We start from the raw sequence: 8,536 nt of genomic DNA on the forward strand, positions 1-8,536 counted from the left end.
CTTCATCCATGCTCAACATCCCTTCCTGGCTGGAAGATCACCTGCATGGAAGTTTCCAAGGATCTTGTCCAGTTCCCTTCTTGTGCAGCCGGAGGAGAAAAAAAAAGAGAGATTTTTGTTTTTTTCTTCATGCCCAATAAAATAGGGAGCTGAGTTGTGAAAAGAGAAAACCAAAAAGGATTTAATTCTGGATTTCCCCCTGGGCTGGCGCCGGGGGGTTGAGGGTTGAGGGGAGGCACGGATGGGAGGAGGCTGCTGCGTGGGGTTGGGGAGCACGGCTGTCCCCAGGGGACAGGGGACGCTGACAGGACATGCCAGACATCCAGCAGAGTGAAGAGTGTCAGGACAGGGGCCCCGCACCCACCCCAGCCCCCCAGGCTGGCATTCCTCACTCATGAAGCACAGTCATAAATCATGGCTCGCACCCAGACCCACACTAGGACCCCACCAAGGCCCCAGGCGACAGCCCCCACCCCCACTGGGAGCGGGCTGGCCCCAGAATGGTGAGACTCCTGTGGGGGCTTACCCACAATGCAGTGGGCTCCCAAGGGGGAGGACCCTCTGCAAACTAGGACTTTCTTTGCGACCCTGGTTGGGTACCCATGGTCCAGCCCTGGCTGGGGAAGAGATGGGCGTGCTTCCTAGGGGACGCAAGCCCTCCAACTGTTCTCAGCTCCCCTTCACACCTGTCTGATTCCCCCTCAGTCCTGCTCAGAGAGGGCCAGATGTACATTGAGGTCGCACAGCAGCCCCGGGGAGATGAGGACTGGGCCTGCCTTCTCAGGGAAGGAGGTGGACAAAAAGTGGCCTGAGGGGTGAGGGGGCGGCCATGGTGGGTGCCCTGGCAGAGCACAGGGCAGGCTTCCCCAGGTGCTTAGAAATCACCCTCCACAGCAGGCGGGAGGGCAGAGACGGGAGGCAGGCGGCACCTGTTGGCCTAATCACCATCATTAGCTGGGCAATAAAGTAGCACAGAGGGCTGGAGCCAGCCTTTGAAGGAAGGGCCTGTCAACCCAGGTCGGGTTTGAGCAGGTGGCCTAGCAGCTCAGCCGCTCCTGGGCACACACACTCTGGACCGCAGGAGGATGGGGCTCTGTGGAGATGGAGGTCTATGCCCTCCCAGCCTGGGTCCCACCCTCTCCTCCATGGCTTCCAGAAAGGCAGCAAGGGATTTTGGGTGTCTCCTTCCAGCTGAACCTGTGCAGTGCTGGGACTCAAGAACATCTATGGTAGTGAGTTCCCCATTGCTAGAGGAGATCAATGAGGCCCAAACAACTTGAGGACAGTCTGCCTGATGCTGCCGTGTCCCCAGTTCCTAGCAAGAGTACGGTGACTGTTGTATGAATGATAAACATATTAGAAGAATGGGGGGGGTTCTGGCTCCTGGAGAGAAGTCTGACCTCAAATCCCCTTTCCAGGCTGCTGTGTGTGGAGTGCTATGTGATCTTGAGCCAATGTCACCTTTCAGGCTCATCAGATAGACCCAGTTTTTCCCTGCCCCGGTCCTCTAGGGCCCTGGGAATGTCCCTGGTAACCTCCCCCCTCTTCTTGCTGGCCAACCCCAGCCCCAGAGGCAACTGTAGCAGCCAGAAGGCCCAGCGAAGAGCTACCAAGCCAAGTGTTTTTTTGGTTTTTTTTTTTTAATATTTATTTGTTTATTTGGCTACGTCGGGCCTCAGTTATGGCACGCAGGATCTTCCTTGTGGCATGCTAGATCTTTCTTTTCTTTTTTATTTTTAATGCTAGATCTTTCATTGCAGCACCTGGGCTTAATTGCCCCACAGCATGTCAGATCTTAGTTCCCTGACCAGGGATCGAGTTCATTCCCTGCGTTGGAAGCCAGATTCTTAAACACTGGACCACCAGGGAAGTCCCAAGCCAAGTGTTTTAAGGAAGAACCTGGCAGGGTAGAAAATGGGTGCTTGTTAGGAGGCTGGAGAAGGTGGGAGAAAGGGATATTAATCCCCCCGCTGGTTTCACCTTGCTTTGGTCTTTAGGCCAAGGGAAGCTCTCCTAGGCCCCTTGGGGGCTCAAGCTGTGACTTTCCTGTCTCCCCAAAGTCTCAGCAGGGAGGCTGCTTCCTGAAATGGGAGGGGTGAGCTTCACAGGAGAGTGGACAGTGCACCCGGGGGTGAAGGCTTAGGGGTGGGGTTCAATCCCTGGGTCGGGAAGACCCCCTGGAGAAGGAAATGGCAACCCACTCCAGTATTCTTGCCTGAAGAATCCCATAGAGGGAGGAGCCTGGTAGGCTACAGTCCACGGGGTCACAAAAAGTCGGACACAACTGAGCGACTTCACTTCAGTCATGATTAGCAGAGCCAAGAGGTTTTACTAGGGGCCTGAAAAGGGTGAACTTCCACCCCAGGGAAAGGAGAGGCGGGGGGGGGACAAAACTGGAGGCAGGTTGGGAGGATTGTGACAGAGATTCAAGAGAGCTGCTCTTGGGCTTCTTTGGTGGCTCAGTGGTAAAGAATCCACCTGCCAATGCAGGAGATGCGGGTAAGATCCCTGATCCCGAGAGGATCCCATATGCCCCAGAGCAACTATGCCTGAATGCCACAACTATTGATCCCACAAGCTGCAACTATTGAAGCCCAGAGCCCGTGCTTGGCAATAAGAGAAGCCACCGCAATGAGAAGCCTGTGTACCGCAACTAGAGAGTAGCCTCCACTCGCTGCAACTAGAGAAAAGCCTCTGTAGAGACAAAGACCCAGCACGGCCAAAAATAAAAATAAATATATATAATTTTTAAAAATGAATAGAAGTTTTATTTTTAAAGAACTGCTCTTTTATTTAAATACTGATTTATTGATTTATTTGGCTGCACTATGTCTTGTTGCAGGATATGAACTCAGTTTCGCCATGTGGGTTCTAGTTCCCTGACCAGGGATCGAACCCAGGCCCCCTGCATTGGGAGCTCGGAGTCTTAGCCACTGGACCAGGGAAGTCCCCAAAGGAGCTGCTCTTAATGGTGGGGAGACTCACAGAACTGCAGATTCCTGGGTCACACGGAGAACAACACAGAGATACGTGAACAGACACCTGCGTACATAGTTACACATTCACGGCCACTCACAGCTCTTCAGACACCCAGACTCGTTCACAGACACACACACGTGCATACATGGTCACAGACATTTGTACCTGCACTCACTCAGACACCCATGGAAACCCGGATGCCTAAACGCACAGTGTCCGACCTGAGTGTTCTCAAGTACAGAGGCGCGCACACACACGGAGACGCAGATTCAGGCACAGACAGGCCCAGCCTCACGTTGTTGCTCCACAGACTTAATGCACACCCATGGTGGCACGTATGAGCCTGGGAACAGAAGCGTATAGACTTGCACGCTCACAGTCACACACAGGCACACGTGTACTTACACAGACACAGATACCAATGAACACTCATGCACACACCAGTATCGCCCCTCCCCACCTCCACGACCATGCCTCCTACAGCAGGAGGGATTAAGGTGTGACGACAGGAGAAGCCTGCCCTCCCCACCCAATAGGACTCTCTACATCCCTCACCACTGGTCCCCCCCCACCAAGCTCTCAGCCTGGAAACTCCCTGGATTTCCCAGAGGGTCAGCCAACCAGAACCGGCTCAGACCTCCCAACCCAGCGGCTGTGTCACACTCTCTCCACGGCCCTGGCCAGCACTCCTCTGATCCTCCATGGCCTAGAAGCTGCCCACTCTCTCCCAGGAAGCCCGTCCTAACTCCAGGCCTCTCCAGCCCTTCCTGGACATGGAGTCCTTGGATCTCAGGGTCTCACGACAGCTGGGCTTGGGCCCTGTTCCACGCAAATGTTCTCAGGTTCTTCTATGCCTGTGGAGTGAGACTTGGGACACCTGGGAAGTGGCAGGTTCAGTCTTGGGAACTCACTTTGGGAAGACAAGTTTAACTCACGTGAATGCAAGCAGACAGGGATTTCCTTGGCAGTCCAGGGATTAGGACTCTGCGCGTCCACTGCCAAGGGCCTGGGTTTGATCCCTGGTCAGAGAACTGAGATCCCACATGCCTCAAGGTGTGACCAAAAATAAATAAATGAATAATTAAAAAAAATTTTAAAGCTCACATTCTCTTCAAAATTAAAAACCCAAGTAGACAGAAGATGGCCAGTGCTGAGATGGGGCGCAAGGAAGGGGGCCCCTCTTCTACCACACTGGGACTCCCAAGAGTAGAAATATACCTCTTCCTTCTCCCCTGTAACACCAGACTACCACATGGCAGACAGTGTCCAGAGAGATTTGCCTCCCTGAGACAGTCAGGCTCAGAGCAGCCCAGCCCTGGGCAGAGCCCAGCAGTAGACAGTGAACCAGTTCTAACCTCTAGTCTCCCGAGACACACAGTTCCTTTGGCCCCTGTTCGTTTAAACACCCAGCTACCACGGCCCGTCCAGGCCAGAGCCCAGCTCAGCTGTATCTGCAGGGCCTGAAATGAGGATGTTGAAGTGTGTGGGACCAAACCTCCAGATGGAAGCAGCTTCCAAGGGGAGCAGAGCTGACCCTGCAGTAGCTAGATTTGAGGATAGGCACTAGGACAGAATTCTGGGTCTAGGGGATTATTCTGAAGTGCTCCTGTGATGAGAAAAGGAGAAGATGAGTCTGTCCAGAGGCCGAGAAGGAGGAGAATGATCTCGCAAATCCCCTTCCAGTCCAAGTTTTCTGGAATTCCAGAGGCTCCTGGTTCAACTCCCAAATTGCACGGGATGAGGAAGTAGTGCTTCCCAAAGGAAAGAGGGAGCCAGGGCCCCCGCCCATTCCTGGGGCACAGGTGGATGCTGTCTCAGAAAGGGAGGAAGTTCATCTCACCCATCACAGTCTCACTGTGGGAAGGTGAAAACCAGTCTCTCCTGCCATCCCACCAGAGGCTCCCTGGGACCCTTGGCCCCTAAATTCACTTGCCTTTCCCTGATTATTAATGACGTTGAAAACTTTTCATGTGTTTGTTAGCCATTTGTATTTTATCTGTGAATTGCTTATTCATGTCCTTTGTCTACTTTCCTGTGAGACTTTCTTATTTATTTATGTATTATGGATATTAACCATTTGCTATATATATTATGCCACTTTCTTCTAGGCTGTTTTTTGTCTTTCAACTTTGCTTATGGAATATTTCACTCTAATAAAATATTTAGTTTTTTATGAATCAACTAACACATTGCTTTATGTTTTCTGGATTTGATGTCATGCTTTAAATATGCATTCTCCATTCCATAATTATAAAAATGTTTCCTAGATTTTTCTATTTATCTGTGTGCTTTTCATTTTACATAAGATCAATAATTCATCAGGGACTTCCCTGTGGCTCAGACAGTAAAGAATCTGCCCGCAATGTGGGAGACCCAGGTTCAGTCCCTGGGTTGGGAAGATCCCTGGAGAAGAGAATGGCAACCCACTTCAGTATTCTTGCCTGGAGAATCTCCATGGGCAGACGAACCTGGCAGGCTACATACAATGGGGTCACAAAGAGTCAGACATGACTGAGCAACTAAACACAATCATTAATTCATCTAGATTTTTTTATGTATAGCATGAAGTAAGATTTAACTTTATTTCTTTCAAATGGAAAACTCCCAAGTTCCCAAGTATCCCAAGCTCACTTATTGGATTTTCATACTTTATTACTGCTTTAAAACTCTTATTATCATTATCATCATTATTATCACAAATACCTAAGTTTATTCTGGACTCTGTTATCTTCCACTAATTTCTTTGTTAATTTGTACCAAGAGCACAGTTTTAATTGCAGAAGCATTATTGAACATCTTGAAATCTAGCAAGACAAGTTCCCGCTATTGAAGTGAAGTGAAGTCAAGTCGCTCAGTCATCTCCGACTCTTTGCAACCCCATGGACATCAGCCTGCACCAGGCTCCTCCGTCCATGGGATTTTCTAGGCAAGAGTACTGGAGTGGATTGCCATTTCCTTCTCCAGTATTAGTCTTCTTTTTCAAAAACTTCTAAGCTATTACCATGTGTTTATTCTTTCCCAAACTTTTAAATCAACTTGTTGGGAATTCCCTGGAAGTCCAATGGTTAGGATTTGGCACTATCATTTCCAGGACCCAGATTCGATCCCCGGCTGGGGACCTAAGATCCCAAAGACCCACAAAATGAACAAAAATACAGCTTGTCAAGTTTGAGGGAGTGGGAAATTAGACTTTTGATTAAAATTAAATTTAGTTTATACATTATTTAGAACAGAATGGACATCTTTATAATATTATATTGAACTTTCCAATTCAGGAACATGATATGGCTTTATATTTATTCAGAGTTTATGTCCATCCATAAAGTTTTATTATTTCCTCATGTAGATTTTATAAATTTTTCTTATTAAGTGTATTCCTGGGTATTTGGTGATGTTGTTGCTATTGTGAATTGGATCTTTTGTCTTCTTATACTTTACAAGGATACTATGGTTGTTTTAGTTGTACAGAAATGGTTTTGATTTTTCTATATATACGCTTAACATTTATTCTGCTGCCTTGCTAAATTCCCTCACTAGTTCTAATAGTTTTTTAGGTAATTCTCTTGACTTTCCTAGGTAAACAATCACTTCATTTGTAATTCTTGAAGATTTTGCCTTTTTCCTTCTCATATTTATGTCTCCCCCCCGCCCCGCCTTTTTTTTTCGACTGCACCACATGGCATGTGGGACTCTAGTTCCCCAACCAGAGATCAAACCTGCACCCCTCACACTGGAAATGTAGAATCTTAACCACTGGACCACCAGGGAGGTCCCCCTTATTTCTTTTTCTTATCTTATTGCACTGGTTAGGGCCTTCAGAATAATGTTGATTTAATAGCAATGATAGAAGCCTCCAATTTACAACTTTTACTCTGAGTTCTCTGAGCCCAGCATATCCATAAGGAAATGCCTGTGAGACTAGAAAACAATTAGCCCTGTATACATCAGATAGGAGCAATAAACAAACACATGAGAAGGTCCTGACAGCCGTCCTTTCACTGTGAAACTTCACTGGTTATCAGGTTAAGGGAGCAGAGCTTTTATTGCTAATTGGAGTCCCAGAGAAAGGTGAATTGAGTTAGGGCTCTAGTTCTAGCCCCAGAACACAATTTCTGTACCCAAGTGGGCAAGCCAGCACATACTCATTATCTACCAGCACCACTGGGCTTGATAAATAGCACGGGGGCTCGTGTCTATTGAGCATCTACTATATACCAGGGATTGTGTTGGGAACTTTAAACATAATCTCTTTATTCCACAACAACTCTTTGGGTGAATCATATCATTCCTTTGTTAACAGATAAGGAAACTAAGGCTCAGAGTGGGAAGTATGGAAGATGACACAGCTAACCTCATTCACAGAGGAGTTCATCACTGTTGGCCTCAGCACCCTCTTTTTGAGATGGATATTCCCTGCCATTCCCTGTCTAGGTCTAGACTTCCTAGACCAAGAAGTCTGCAAATGTTTTAGTCTACACCACACTGATACCAGATGACCACCGGGACCTCCCAACCAAGGTTGGCATTACTTCCTTCTGTGGAATGAGATAGAGTATGGAGGGAAGAGCTGACCTGTCTACACTCTCAGGCCAGAAGCCAAACCCCAGGCTTTGCTGGGCATTCCACATCTGCAAACCTGGAGCCGAGGGTTCTAGGAAGAGATAACAAGTGGGCTCTGAGGCCAGAATAAGGGGGTTGGGGAAGGTGGGAAAGAACGGCCAGGGACAGGACAGGGGTAGGGCAAAGAAGATGAAAAAGGAACAGTGAGTAGGAGGTGGGGACAGGGTCTGGGCAGGGAGCCAGGGAGAGGCCCCAGACCTGAGTCCAGGCAGGAGCATTGGGGGACAAATTTCCAGGCCTCTCCACCTCCAGGGTGGACTCTGAGGGGCCAGGACCAGAGCCACAACCACATAAATTTCTGTTTCCATCATCCAGGCCATAAAGAGTGGCCATGGGATCATGACACAGAACAGGGGCCCCCATCTCCACCTGCTCAGACACACAGATACATACACAGGGCAGGATTGCTGACCCAGACCAGAGACGTGTGCACAGACACGAGGGTGTAATCACACAGATGACACACAAGAGGACCTGGACACAGATCCACACACGGATGTGGGGAAAGACGAAGACGCAGATGCACACCAACCCGGGAGACAAATGTGAAAACACACGGAGACGCTCACATGCCCACAAACACACAGAGGAAGTCAAGGACACATGTACACGTGGGTGCACACACCCCCACACACAAGGAGACACCCTGAAGGTGTCAGAGGGACTGTAGAGAGACAGGCAGAGGGGCCAGACCTCATGAACAGATAGTGCCCAGCAAACCTATGCTTATGCCCGGCCCTTGGAGGGTCATGACTATAGCCTGTCCGTGGCAGGCCTGAGAACCCCAAGCCACCACTCAGAACTGCTCCCCAGACCCCCCTCACTGGCTCCATGAACATACATGCGGTGGCCCAGCTCTCCTGACACACGTGTACATGTCCCAACAGGCCTGTGCCCCACCCATGGGGGCTGACATCCCCGTGCTGGGGTGCAGGTA

The sequence above is a fragment of the Cervus elaphus genome, chromosome 5 (genome assembly GCF_910594005.1).
Source record: "Cervus elaphus chromosome 5, mCerEla1.1, whole genome shotgun sequence".
NCBI classification, from domain to species: Eukaryota; Metazoa; Chordata; class Mammalia; order Artiodactyla; family Cervidae; genus Cervus; species Cervus elaphus.